The sequence below is a fragment of the Trichomycterus rosablanca genome, chromosome 2, assembly GCF_030014385.1.
Source record: "Trichomycterus rosablanca isolate fTriRos1 chromosome 2, fTriRos1.hap1, whole genome shotgun sequence".
NCBI classification, from domain to species: domain Eukaryota; kingdom Metazoa; phylum Chordata; class Actinopteri; order Siluriformes; family Trichomycteridae; genus Trichomycterus; species Trichomycterus rosablanca.
Genome location: NC_085989.1, coordinates 8,769,859 through 8,785,128, shown reverse-complemented (window position 1 = coordinate 8,785,128; position 15,270 = coordinate 8,769,859). Strand labels below are relative to the sequence as shown.

General features: G+C 40.4%; 1 long non-coding RNA gene across 1 annotated transcript; it reads left to right on the top strand.

Moving 5' to 3' along the window:
• The first annotated feature begins 2,691 nt into the window (after nt 1–2,691).
• Nucleotides 2,692–14,897, top strand: LOC134329599 (uncharacterized). Its single transcript, XR_010014893.1, has 3 exons — nt 2,692–2,770; nt 13,677–13,765; nt 14,726–14,897. It is a non-coding gene; the product is annotated as an uncharacterized LOC134329599 (long non-coding RNA).
• The last annotated feature ends 373 nt before the right edge of the window (nt 14,898–15,270 follow it).

Sequence of the window (15,270 nt, the reverse complement as noted above, 5' to 3'; positions counted from 1 at the left end):
GACTACGCACGTGTTGGAGGAGGCGCACAATAAGCTCAGCCTTTTTAAAAATGAATTAATAAATGTATTAATTAAATTTAGAATAAATTAACTGTTTATTCTTAATGTGTATGGCACACGATGAGAGGAATCCGAACCCTGCAACTACCGACTGTTATTGGTTGAGCAGTATAAGTAAATAAAGCTGTTACACAAAGACAAGAGGCTTCTAGAATCTATAGAAAGACTAAAGCTTAGGACAATAGCAAAGCCAATTGGTAGTGCTGGCACGATGCCTGTCCTTAATACAGCATTGCTTAAAACAAGCACACTCTGTTTGAGGACAGCTGGACCCAAACTTAACAACCTCTGTGGGTTGAAATATCGTGTACAGAAAATGTTTGCTAGTGGTAGAAAAAACATCCTTCAATTCATACTGGCAGCGTTTCCTGAACTATAGTGCCATATGCTAACGGCTAAGAGAAAAGTGTAAACCACACACACACAAGGAAGATAATTAGGATTATACAGCTGGGTCATTGTTCCACTGTTTGGCAAGAGCTGTCTGAAACTGAAGCAAAGAAGTAAAAATGTAGCAGTAGCACTTGCAAGGAACCTGGAATTCCATATAATCTGCCAATAATTAATAATAATACAAAATAAATCAATGTAAGAATGCTCTTTATTAAGCACAGGAAGGACTTTCTAACTACTTCCTGTGCATACAGCTGACAAAAGAAGCAGGTTTGGCAAGTGCATGGTGAGTAAAACCACTTCTTACTAATTAATAGAGCTTAATTGCTCCATGTTTTATATTATGTATAAAATGGTATAATATGGCATAATTTTCTTCATAGCAGGTAAACTTACACGCTCTGACATTGTTAATTCAAGTTTGATAGTGTACAGTATATTGTATGTTTCTATTCTATGTTTACGTACTGTATATATGGTATTTAATTTTTCTATTTTATTTAATAAGATCTACAATATGTTGACACTTGCACCAAGTGAAATTCCTTGTACACCTGTTACTTAGTGAATAAGAAAATCTAAATCTTAGAACCTGAATTTGCAGCAGACATAAATTATGAAAACACTCTGTGTTACCGTCAGTGGGTCATATAGTGGTGCTGTTAATTTCTAAAACCACTGAAGTACAACTGAATTTGTACTTACCCACCTGGAAATGTAATATATGACATATATGCCCCTATATCAATAACGTTTTTTTCACGTATGATACATATAAGGTGATATATTATTATAGCATACATGTATCCTCTGGCTAGATATAAGTTTATAACATATATGAAATACCCATAATAAAATGTGTGCATGTACATATATTAAATATATCTATAGAATAAATTTTATATGGTATTATATGTTGTATCCATATATGTTAGCATATATATGTTATATATACAGTATATGCAATTTTATTAATATAACATATATAAAAAGCCTGTATGCCAACATATGATTTTTCTTATTTCTAGGCATTCATGTATTTGTTTTGACCTTGACCTTGCAACAATGCTGTTGGTAAAAATGCACCCAATAAAACACATTTAATGCTTCTAAATGTTTTTATTTCATTTAATGTATAATTTGTCTTGTAAACTAAACTCAACAAGCTCCTCAAAAAATTTGCTCGATTTTTCTCCAGAGCAATATTGATATTCATGCTGCAACACAAGCACCAAAACCTTATTTTGAGTTTAAAAGAAGTTGACTTTATAGAATTAAAAGATTGTATTTAGTATGATCAGGTGGTGCGGCGAGATAACGCGCTAGCACACCAGTGCTGAGATTGTAAGCTCCCGGGTGCAAATCTTGGTTTTACATAATATATAGTATAGAAATAAACATTTTTGACATACAGTATGTCGAGATGTATTACACATAAATGAGCATACATATTTCTATGGGCCACACATATATGTCAATAAATGAAATTGTTCCAATTTCTTTTAGGTTTCATATATAGTTTGCACAAATATGGGCATATATGTTATATATGAAAATTGTATATATGTACATGTATTACATTTGCGTATGGGTAAAACCCTTTTCCCTTGTTTTCCTCCACCTAATGGGGCAGCTTTCAAATACTACTATAGTAAAATAGTAAACTGATTGTCAAATAGGTATAAATGCATGGAAGTTTGCTTAATACTGAATATATAGAGTTTGTGGCAGGGGTGGCAGGTGCACTGGGGCCCATGGAAGGGGGGGGGGGGGGGTAATTGACATGAACTCAACCCCCGATTGCTGCACATTGCTTTTATAAATATGAAATTTGTTGAGGGGGCCCAATTTTTTTTGGCACTGGGACCCATGAGCTCCTAGTTATGCCACTGGCACAAACCATGTATTATTAAATGTATTTGTTAAACTGTGATTAATTCTAACACACTTTTCTACATCTGACTTAATTACACCAAATCATCATAACAGTAACTGTGCACACATAAAGTTCTTCAGCACCTTCTGCACACACAGTACACAGGAGCTGCACCGAGCTTTAAGAAAGGGAAAAAAAACTGGATAAAAATTCCAAATGTTAAGTTGTACATTTAATTTTTTATTTTGGTATATATAATCAAATGTGTTTAACAAATATTGTATGCTTTTAATGGTGTGTGTTATTTCATTTCATTTTCATGTTGTTACCACCATTTCGTCCTGGTCAGGGTCGCGGTTGGTCCGGTTTCTCCGGCAGCACTGGGTGCAATTCATCAACACACCCCGGAGAGGATGCCAATTCATTGTGGAACCTGTGCAAGTAAGACATTTGAGTTCATTTGAATTGAACTGCATCACATTTTTTGAACACCCTCCTCCCATTGTCTTTGTTTACAGTCAGATCTAAAATGTATGTTAGATTAGAAAAACAGTATTGTTAAAAATGTACACTGATCAACCATAACATTAAAACCACCTCCTTTTTTCTACACACACTGTCCATTTTATCAGCTCCACTTACCATATAGTAGTATACCGTATTGTAGTTCTACAATTACTGACTGTAGTCCATCTGTTTCTCTACATACCTTTTTAACCTGCTTTCACCCTGTTCTTCAATGGTCAGGACTCTCACAGGACCACCACAGAGCAGGTATTATTTAGGTGGTGGATCATTCTCAGTACTGCAGTGACACTGACATGGTGGTGTGTTAGTGTGTGTTGTGCTGATATGAGTGGATCAGACACAGCAGCGCTGCAGGAGTTTTTAAATACCGTGTCCACTCACTGTCTACTTTATTAGACACTCATACCTAGTTGGTCCACTTTGTAGATGTAAAGCCAGAGATGATCGCTCATCTATTGCTGCTGTTTGAGTTGGTAATTTTCTAGACCTTCATCAGTGGTCACAGGACGCTACCCGTAGGGCGCTGTTGGCTGGATATTTTTGGTTAGTGGACTATTCTCAGTCCAGCAGTGACAGTGAGGTGTTTAAAAACTCCATCAGGATTGCTGTGTCTAATCCACTCATATCAGCGCAACACACACTAACACACCACCACCATGTCTCACTGCAGTGCTGAGAATGATCCACCACCTAAATAATACCTGCTCTGTGGTGGTCCTGTGAGAGTCCTGACCATTGAAGAACAGCATGAAAGGGGGCTAACAATGCATGCAGAGAAACAGATGGACTACAGTCAGTAATTGTAGAACTACAAAGTGCTTCTATATGGTAAGTGGAGCTGATAAAATGGACAGTGTGTGTAGAAACAAGGAGGTGGTTTTAATGTTTGGTATATATGAGCTTTCGGGAACCAACCTGATTGCTGCATTATATGTTTTCTTACACCTCTTAAAAACAGGTGGATGTTAAATTGGCTACTGAGGACCACCTCTGGTTGCAAATGGGTGAGTGGGTGGATGTGCAGCAAGTGCTTCTGGGTGGTGCTAAACACTGTGACTGATTTGGATGATGTGGCTACAGAAAATATATGAATAGTGATGAACTATCACAATTTACATATATGTCAGTAGTTGCTGAACAATATCTAAAAATACTATACATAATAATTTCGTTTGCTTTTTGACACCTGACCGCCATCTAATTTTTTCATCCCATAATCCTCTCTTTCTCACCCATCCTCTCTCTTCATTTCTCTTTTTCATTGTCCTTTGCTGTTACAGCTCAGACTGGCTTCCTTCTCTTCTGGTATTTTGCTGTTTTGCTGGCAGGCCTTTTAAGAGACTGTTCTCTTTTCTCCATTGGTTGTTGCTATGGAAACCAGAACTGTATCAGACAGGGCCTGTGTACCCCTGCAGAGGTAGATGAGGTTAAGAGCCAAATGAGTACTCAATGTGTATGTGTGTGTGTGTGTATGTGTGGGCACAGTAAAAAGTTGCTGTTGGCTTGTAACTCAATCATTTACTCACTGTACACTGTACACTAACTTAGGCAGGTAGAGTGGGTGCCACAAATCAAAATGGGTTCTGAGGAACTGGTAACCAACTAGTAATGGGTTGCACAACCTTTGGCAGCATTGACGGCCTCCAAATGATATTCGTAGCCATCTGTGTGCTTCTTGAACCTGTATGCTGGTAGTTTCTTCCACTACAGTTCCCTCAAGCATTTGAATGTTTGCCTGGTTCCTTTTCCCGGTAGCAGATTGGATTGGATTGAAATCAGGACTCATTGCTGGCCAGTTCATCTGTTGCTCATTGCTGGCCAGTTCATCTGTCCATTGAACATTTTCCCAGAATGATTGTGGTTTGTCTTGGTAACTTGTGGTAAAGATCCTTTTTTAAGCAGTGAGGTTTTACTTACCCATAGATCATTGTTTTGGTCAGTGTGCAGCATATGGTCGCGGGATGAAACCCTCACTGGTTCTGGCATAGAATGTCCAACAAGCTCGTGGTCAGGCGCCCATATACTTTGTGTGTGTTGGAAAGAGTGAGGCAGCTTGAATGAGGGTAATGAGGCTATGCTGGGTAATGAGGCTACGTCTGTCTGCTAACCCTGTAGCCAACTCTCGAGAGGACTGTCCACGATCGACTGTGTGTTTGTGTGTGTGTGTAAAATTTAGAGATTTAAAAGCTTAGTAGGTGGACAAATACAAGGTTGCATGTTCTGTTTAGTCAGACCACTGAAATTAATTGAAGGGGGATAAAAGCCTAAAAAATTAACTATTCATTCTATTCCGTGATCACACCAGGTCTGACTCCCAGAAACTCTGGCTGCAGGACAGGATTATACATTTGACAGGGCACCAGTTTATTAACTCTTGTAATCTGTTGACACTGACTTTACTGCCTTATTCTTTGGGGGTCCCATTGGCCCCAGTGTTGTGCGGGTAAAATAAAGTCAGTATTCTAGTTGTGGGGTCTCTGAGACACCAAAATTTGTGTAGAAATTAGGGGGTAAATATAAAAATATTGTTTATTTGCAGTTTCCATAAAATTAGGAACAGTCATGAAGTATCAAGCTGATTGAAAAGAGCTATAGATATTTTGTGAGCTGTTAAATAGGCTCTGCGGTCTCAGGTCTCTAGTTCCCCAAATAGAACATGAGGGTTATGGGAAACACAATCACAGGGCAGTTTTAAAAGCCACTCCACCTTCTGAATGTTTTTGGGAATCATAAGGAAACAGAGCTTGGTAGGTTAGCCCCAGGTCCAGGAGTGTTTCAAGGTGGACTGCCTGCTTCAAATTGGTCCATGTGATGCCCTGTCTAGGGTGTAATCACACCTTACGCACTGTGTTTCCGGATAAGATCAGAACCCACAGTTACCCTGAGCTTGACCCAATTACAGAAAATGAATGAGTATGGTGACGGCACCACAGTCTTGGAATTGGGTATGTTCTTTTCATGTTAATGTGGATTTCCTCTAGATAAAATAGATAGGCAAACTTGAATTGAATTTCAGCATTTGAATTTGAATCTCAGTAGTGCCAATGACCTAGCTTGGTGTCCAGTTGACACTATTGGCTGTGTCTGGGTTTGTTTTTCTATTGTGTCTGGACTGGTCAAGGTGCCAGCACGAGTGGTGGAGGATTTATATAGTTCATATTTTAAGAAATTGAGACAGCACATGTGTTGGTGTTGGGGGTGGATGCTAGCTTGTGTTCTCCTCAGCCTACAGGGCTGTGGGGGTGGTGCAAGAGGCAAGGGAGTTGCGATAAGGAATTGGACATGACCACATTGGAAAAAAATGCAGAATTGAACTGGCTGCTCAAAATTGACCACCAGTGTGAGAGACTGTATATGTGTGATTGACTGCAATGAATTGGTTCCAGTGCCCTGTCCTGGATGTATATCTGTCTCGCGCCCATTGTTACCGGCTAGGCTCTGGACCAACCGTGACCCTCGTTAGGATAAAGTGTTTACTTAGTGTGAATAAATGTGATGATTTTAGCAGTGCATTTTTGTGAGCAGTCAGTAGGAAAATGGATTGGTGCCTGAATGATGGAGTGGGCATATGCTCATGCACGTGATTGAGAGTGCCTGTGTGGGTGGCAGCTGGAGCTCAGGGAGGTTTAGAGCCTGATTGCTCTTTTAATGCACTGTGCAGCAGATTCTCTTCCTCACGCTCTCTCTCTTTCACCTTCTCACACACATGATTGCAGTGACATACTGGATTGTGCAGGGACAGCCTCATTGTTTTGTCAAAAGTTTGTGGACATTCGACGCTTGAACATCATTTGTATGCCTTACAGTCTTTTTGTAAAAGAAAATGGGCAGCTGAGTGTTGTTATAGGGTGAATGGGGGCATGTGTATTTGTAATTGATTACATGACATGACAGTGGGGCAGTCTGGTGGCTGGTAGTAAATTACACTAGGCTACTAACGCCGGGTGCCAAGGTTCAAATCCACAGTGGTGCTATGGACCGAATGGCCATGTCTTGGTCGAAGCCATTCAATGGATTAGCGTTCTGTCTGGGGTGTGTTATTGCATTCTGTGGAAGTCAGACCCATTGCGACCCTAATCAGGACTAAGCAGTGGTAAAACATTGCGATCATGATGACATGACAGTGTATTCACATGCCTGGATAAAAAATTTAATTGACACAATGTTGCAGAGCGTATGTCTAGGAGGTGCACTCTCAGTGCTGGTCCCATGCCTGAATAAAAATAAGAGGGTTGTGCCCGGAAAGGCATCAGACATAAAAAGTGTGCCAAGTATGGAATGCAGTCCAGTTTTTGTGGGAATTAAATACAAAAAATCCTGCATAAGCTGTAAAAATTCCATCTAACTATACATACTATTCAGTACTGTACTGCGCCAGAAGTTTGTAATGGTGAGCCGCTCAGGTGGCGCAGCGGTAAAAACACACGCTGGAACCAGAGCTGGGATCTCGAATACATCGTATCGAATCTCAGCTCTGCCTGTTGGCTGATTGATGGCGTCTGTACAGAGATGAGAAAAGAGTGCTCTCAGGGTGTGTCTCTCTGTACACAACGCTGAGCTGCACTGCACTCGTCAAAGTGTAGGTAATAAGATGCATACGGCATGCTGCCCACGTGTCGGAGGGGGCAGTTTGTAAGTTTGTAATGGTGCACCTTAGTTATTTTTCCACCTTGCGCCCAGTGTTTCCAAGTACGTTTATGGATAACCATACTCTCAGACCCACGGCGACCTTGGATAGTGTGGTCACTAAAGATGAATGAATAATTAATTAATTAATGACTTGTTGCATGATTTTCTTTACCTGTTTGCAATTGGTGTCATGCTTTTAGCTTTGTAGTGTAGACGTCCTCCAAAGACTGATTAGACAGACAAGAGTAACTGAATTGCACAACCTATAAATGTTCTCTTGTGACTGCCATGGTTCACTGACATCATTTCTAATTAACCATTGGTAATTACTTTGTCTCAATGGTTGGCTCAAGGCTGCTTTGCATAAATGTTACACACACACCCTCCAGCTCCTTCATTCATGTTTTTTTAACATCTCTTTTTCCCTATGGATGTATCCCAAATGTCAGTGTTTTGATAAAACATTAAACAAAAAAGTATGTTTGCTGAGTGCAGCACTTGATGGAGCAGAAAGATGCACATCATTCTGACACACCTACAGTATATACACTATATGGCCACAAATATGTCAACACCCTTTCTAATTAGCAGATGCAAATAGGTGTTCACTACTACACAAGTTGAGGTCAGGGTGTCGTGCACATTACTGCTAACTGGAATGACACCAATCTTTTCTTTACACCAAGCCACAGTCATGCTCAATTAGGAAAGAGACTTTCCCAAACTGTTGCCACAATGTTGGAAGTACAGTGGAACCTCAATTTAATGGACTAAAAGGGGGGTGCACTGCTCCGTAAATTGAGGTTGTCCCGAAACAGCAATTTTTTTTTCCAGGTGGTGCGAAAATACATTTACATTTTCAGCATTTAGCAGATGCCTTTATCCAAAGCGACTTACAGTACAGTTACAGTATACAATCTGAGCAATTGAAGGTTAAGGGCCTTGCTTAAGGGCCCAACAGCAGCAACCTGGCAGTGGTGAGGCTTGAACCAGCGACCTTTCGATTACTAGCCACTAGCGTAACCACTAGGCTATGGCTTGCCCTACACAAAAAATACACAACAACACAGCACTAAGGTGCACCAAAGTGCTAAACATGCACATATAATAAACAGTAAAATAAACAATGTGAATAGATATGTAAATATGTAATGTAAATATTAGAACCAGTGTAATGTACTACTGGGGAGAAATTTCATTTACCCTGTGTGGTGGAGGAGATTTTCCATGATCATATAGTGGGGTCTCAGAGTATCTATTATTCTGAGGCTGAAGCACTGCTGGTGGCTACTGGAACGGTGCTGGTGCATAACTAAGCAAAAAATTGAGCATAAAACACCAAGAGAAAGGCGAGAACAAAGCAAGCCTCCTGACAAAATAAAGCCTATCACTCATGTTTCTTTGTTTATTAGGATTTTAACGTCATGCTTTACACTTTGCATACATTCATGACAGGAACGGTAGTTACTCATTACACAAGATTCATCAGTTCACAAGGTTATACCGAACACAGTCATGGACAATTTAGTGTCTCCAATTTACCTCACTTGCATGTTTTTGGACTGTGGGAGGAAACCGGAGCACCCGGAGAAAACCCACGCGGACACTGGGAGAGCATGCAAACTCCACACAGAAAGGACCAGGACGCCCCACCTGGGGATCAAACCCAGGACCTTCTTGCTGTGAGCCACCGTGCCGCCCCTATTGGCTTTCCAGATTTTGTCCGTTAAATCCGAAATTCGTTAAATAGAGGTCCGTTAAATCGAGGTTCCACTGTATTTCATTTTCTATAACTGATTTTATATCCTTAGAAATAGGCACCAGTTTCAGCTTGCATCCCGGTATATCTGGCCGGCTTTTCTCTTAATAGAAGTCATTGAGCCATCTCTTGTCACTTCCAAGCTAGACTACTGCAACTCCATCCTGACATGTCATCCAGTGGCCACCATCAGACCTGCAATGGATTCAGAAACTCGGGTCCAATTTTTACCCAATTGCGTTATGCTTCCTCTCTACTGGAGCTGACCCCCGCCCCAATTGAGAAGAGCAAACTGACACACGGCCCCCTCCGACACGTGCGCAGTAGCCGACTGCATCTTTTCAACTGCACAAGGCGAGTTCATATGCGGATCAGCCTTGTGCACGGAGAGCCACATCCTGATCAGCATTATTTCTCTACTCTGATGCAATTACGGCCAAACGTTGTTCATATAGCTGCCCAGCCCAGCCAAATGGCAGTGCTAACTTCTATGGAATAACCTCTGTAAGAAAGAAAGAAAGCCTTTATTTGTCATTATACATATACACTTGTACAGTACAACGAAATTCTTTTTTCACATATAGTTGGGGTCAGAGCACAGGGTCAGCCACAGTACAGCACTCCTGGAGCAGAGAGGGTTAAGGGCCTTGCTTAAGGGCCCAACTGTGGCTGTATGGCAGAACCTGAATTCGAACTCTCAACCTTTCGTTTGATAGCCCAAAGCTCTACCCACTGGGCTACCACTGTCCCAAAGTTGCTTTGGATAAAAGGGTCTGTTAAATGCTCTGTATGTATAAGATGTGGCTACAAGCATCTAATTAGGATCTTATTAAGAGGGGTGTCTACATAGTTCTGGACAAATACTGTATATGAAGCTGTAGCTATAGGTGTTTCCTCTGTAAGAGGTGCTAGGGCATCACTGTCCCTGTTCTTACTTCCAAAAAAGCCACATTTGAGAATAAATATCATGCTTCTTTATTAATTTAGAAAGAAGCAGTGTAATTGCCCCTTGGTGTCTGGGTACACAGTTTTCCTGCAGCCCTGAGACAGTTATGATTCTGTATACTTCTGTTCACTGGAATTGTAGTAATCTGCATAGACCCCTGCCCTTAGCCTTGCATATTGTCGACTGCAGACCAAGCCGTCCTGTTTAACCTCAGTCTCTTGTCTCACAAATGCATTTTAACTAAAAGGACACATATTCCCACAAGCACACTTAAAAATCCAGACATTATAGCTGCAAAAGGGGGGCATCTACTTATTAATATTAATTATTCCAAAGCTTCTACTGTAGATTAGAAGCAAGTAAATGTTCTTTCAGCCCAATTCAAATGTCATTAATTAAAATAAGGGTTTTTTAATGTTAAGAAACTAGTGCAGCTTTATATACACAGAAAAATATTCACAGAAAAAAACAGCTTTGAAATGCAGACACTGATTGTAGGTCACATAATCAGGCACGGTGGTTCAATTAATCCAAATCATGATGGTTCATTAATTTACATTTCAAACCGGGTAGCACAGCATGAGACTCTGGCACGTTGCTAAATCTGTTCATTTCCCCTAATTCCAGGCAGAACATCAGTATTAAACCTGGATTGATTTTTATCTGTATTATCAGTTATAATGCTGTTTTAATGTTTTTATATATTTATCCATCTTCACTAACTGCTTTATCCTGTGGCGCTGGACCCACCATGATCTTAAACCTACATTTTAGAATCGAGATTCTAGATTAAAGACTAATCAGTACATTGAGAGGCTTAAAACAAATACAGACAATTAATGTAATTCCACATACACCAATCAGGCATTACATTTAAACCACCTCCTTGTAGTCCATCTGTTTCTCTACATATCTTTTTAGCCTGTTTTCACCCTGTTCTTCAATGGTCAGGACCACCACAGAGTAGATATTATTTAGGTGGTGGATCTTTCTGAGCCCTGCAGTTACAATGACATGGTGGTGGTGTGTTAGTGTGTGTTGTGCTGGCATGAGTGGATCAGACACAGCAGCGCCGCTGGAGTTTTTATTAATACCGTGTCCACTTACTGTCCACTCAGACACTCCTACCTAGTCGGTCCACCTTGTAGACCTTATTGCTGCTGTTTGAGTTGGGTCACCTTCTAGACCTTCATCAGTGGTCACAGGGCACTGTTGGCTGGATATTTTTGGTTGGGGGACTATTCTCAGTCCGACAGTGAGGTGTTTAAAAACTCCATCAGGATTGCTGTGTCTTATCCACTCATACCAGCACAACACGCACTAACACACCACCACCATGCCAGTATAACTGCAGTGCTGAGAATGACCCACCACCCAAATAATACCTGCTCTGTAGTGGTCCTGTGAGAGTCCTGACCATTGAAGAACAGCATGAAAGAGGGCTAACAAAGCATGCAGAGAAACAGATGGGCTACAGTCAGTAATTGTTGAACTACAAAGTGCTTCTATATGGTAAGTGGAGCTGATCAAATTGACAGTAAGTGTAGAAACAAGGAGGTGGTTTTAATGTTATGGCTGATCTGTGTATATCACCATACAATTGTAACACATCTCATTTAATATAAAATACCTCAATATTTCCATTTACTTACTCATAATTTTGTATTCAGAAACTTCTAAACATGAATATTTAATGACAGAATTTAATCTAATTATGTATTGATGCATGCGACCTAGATCTGCTGCAATTTTTCTTTCTGCAGTGCCCAAAGTCCCAGTTATTAGTTACATTTCATTTCTGCTTCATTCATTTAGTTTCAATAGCTTGTTCAAGCTGATCTGGGTTGTAGTGGATCCAGTGCCTTCTGGTAACCATGAGTACAACACAAGGATACACTCTAATATTAAGTAAGCAGTATGCTTTGTTTTGGATTGGGGGATCTAACCCTCCTAATTAATATCTTGCTTCCCCCCTCCAAAAGAGGTAAAAAGAACAGTTTGGGGTGTTGTTCATTAGCTAAACTGGTTATGACATTAAAACCACCTCCTTGTTTTTACTCACTGTCCATTTTATCAGCTCCACTTACCATATAGAAGCACTTTGTAGTTCTACAATTACTGACTGTAGTCCATCTGTTTCTCTGCAAGCTTTGTTAGCCCCCTTTCAACCTGTTCGTCAATAGTCAGGACTCTCCCAGGACCACTACAGCGCAGGTATTATTTAGGTGGTGGGTCATTCTCAGCACTGCAGTGACACTGACATGGTGGTGGTGTGTTAGTGTGTGTTGTGCTGGTATGAGTGGATCAGACACAGTAGCGCTGCTGGAGTTTTTAAATACTGTGTCCACTCACTGTCCACTCTATTAGACACTCCTACCTAGTTTGTCCACCTTGTAGATGTAAAGTCAGAGACGATCGCTCATCTATTGGTGCTGTTTGAGTTGGTCATCTTCTAGACCTTCATCAGTGGTCACAGGACGCTGCCATGGGGTGTTGTTGGCTGGATATTTTTGGTTGGTGGACTATTCTCAGTCCAGCAGTGACAGTGAGGTGTTTAAAAACTCCAGCAGCGCTGCTGTGTCTGATCCACTCATACCAGCACAACACACACTAACACACCACCACCATGTCAGTGTCACTGTATTGCTGAGAATGATCCACCACCCAAATAATACCTGCCCTGTGGTGGTCCTGTGGGGGTCCTGACCATTGAAGAACAGGGTGAAAGCAGGCTAAAAAAAGTATGTAGAGAAACAGGTGAACTACAGTCAGTAATTGTAGAACTACAAAGTGCTCCTATATGGTAAGTGGAGCTGATAAAATGGACAATGTAATGTCCAATGTAATACTATACTGTATATACATATATATAAAGTTGGCCTCCCCAATTATCACTGTATAATTTGCACTCTGAGGTTTGTGTCAGTTCAGCCAACTGTTTTCTGAAGAGCAATGTTTGTTAGTGGTCTTCTATTACAATTATTTGGGTGTCCTCTATTGTAAATCTTTTGTTTTAACTATGAATTGGTTTGGTATGTGGACAGCTTTGAAAGTGAATATAGGTACAATAGGTGGGTCATTGGTGCCAGTTTTACCTTTTCACTGTCTTAAACAGACGCAGCTAATGTTCCCACTGTCAGAAAGAGAACTGTCCTTTTCACATCCGTTTTACAGCCTCCCACCTTCCCAAAAATCTGTCATCAAGTAACTCCCACCCTTCTCTTCTTGTACTTTATGTGCACAATATGTACTCTACTTAAAAGATATACCTGTACACCTCAAAAAATGTTGGTGCCAAATGGAACCAAACTGTTTTTTTGGAGTTATGTTGCCAGGGTAATGATAATAATTCCTTTTATTTTAACAGCTTTTTGTTCTAGTCTCAACAGCTTTGTTTTTTATAGCATTATTGGTTCTATTAACCTGTGAGAAGCTTAGAAAAATCCCTGACAGGTTTCTTTCTTTCTCTCTTATCTTGTTTAAAGATCAAGCATGTCTTCACAAGACTAGTATTTGAAGACGCTATATTTCCTACATGTGAAAAAGGTCAAGAAGCTTAATACGATTTTAACAGGTAATACAATTGGAATTCACGGGAGATTAGATGCTTTGTGTGTTTTAGTATTGACACTGATCAGGCATAACATTATGACCAACTCCTTGTTTCTACACTCACTATCCATTTCTACAATTACTGACTGTAGTCCATCTGTTTCTCGACATACCTTTTTAGCCTGCTTTCACCCTGTTCTTCAATGGTCAGGACCACCACAGAGCAGGTATTATTTAGGTGGTGGATCGTTCTCAGCACTGCAGTGACACTGACATGGTGGTGGTGTGTTAGTGTGTGTTGTGCTGGTATGAGTGGATCAGACACAGCAGCGCTGCTGGAGTTTTTAATTACTGTGTCCACTCACTGTCCACTCTATTAGACACTCCTACCTAGTTGGTCCACCTTGTAGATGTAAAATCAGAGACGATCGCTCATCTTTTGCTGCTGTTTGAGTTGGTCATCTTCTAGACCTTCATGAGTGGTCGCAGGACGCTGCCCACAGGGCGCTGTTGGCTGGATATTTTTGGTTGGTGGACTATTCTCAGTCCAGCAGTGACAGTGAGGTGCTGTATCTTATCCACTCATACCAGCACAACACACACTAACACACCACCACCATGTCAGTGTCAGTGCAGTGCTGAGAATGATCCACCACCCAAATGATACCTACTCTGTAGTGGTCCCGTACCTGTAGTGGTCCTGACCATTAAAGAACAGCATGAAAGGGGGCTAACAAAGCATGCAGAGAAACAGATGGACTACAGTCAGTAATTATAGAACTACAAAGTGCTTCTATATGGTAAATGGAGCTGATAAAATAGACAGTGAGGTGGTTTTAATGTTATGGCTGATCAGTGTACGTAGTCATTGTTAACTCACAATACCTTTTACCTCATATCTTACTGTCTGTCTTTCTAAATGATGTGGGTTTTAGCATTACCATATTATTCTCTCGCTCTCTCTTTTTCTCTCTCATATTAGATGTGTTGGCCACTCTTGGGAGAATGATACTTGGCAGTGGTATGTCCCATCTGTCAGATAGAAGAGAACGGGTAAGGCTGAGTGAGTGTATATGCACTGGTGTGTGAATGAAATGTTTGATATGGATGAGAATCTGTGGGGGATGGTATCTTGTGTCAGGATATATAGATTATAGCTGTGTGTGCATGACAGGAATTACTAAAAGGTGTGAACAAGTCATGAACTCTATATATTCAGAAAGTCAGTTCTGTTAAAATATATTATGTGTGGTAAATGCACATTCTTATAGTGTTATGACTGATGTATCTGTGAATATAATAAAGATATTTAACATTTTGATTTGTTAATTCTCTTGAACCTTTATTTAACTAAGAAAAGACTGTAACACACTCAAAAAAGGTTGGGACGAAGGTAAGGTTATTACTGTATTACATCCACTTTTTGTTAGTTACACTTTTTAATCATTGATGACACAAACTGATGACACTAATTGTTGCAGTTGTGCAAGTAGAATTTTTGCCCATTCTTGCTTGATACACGACGTC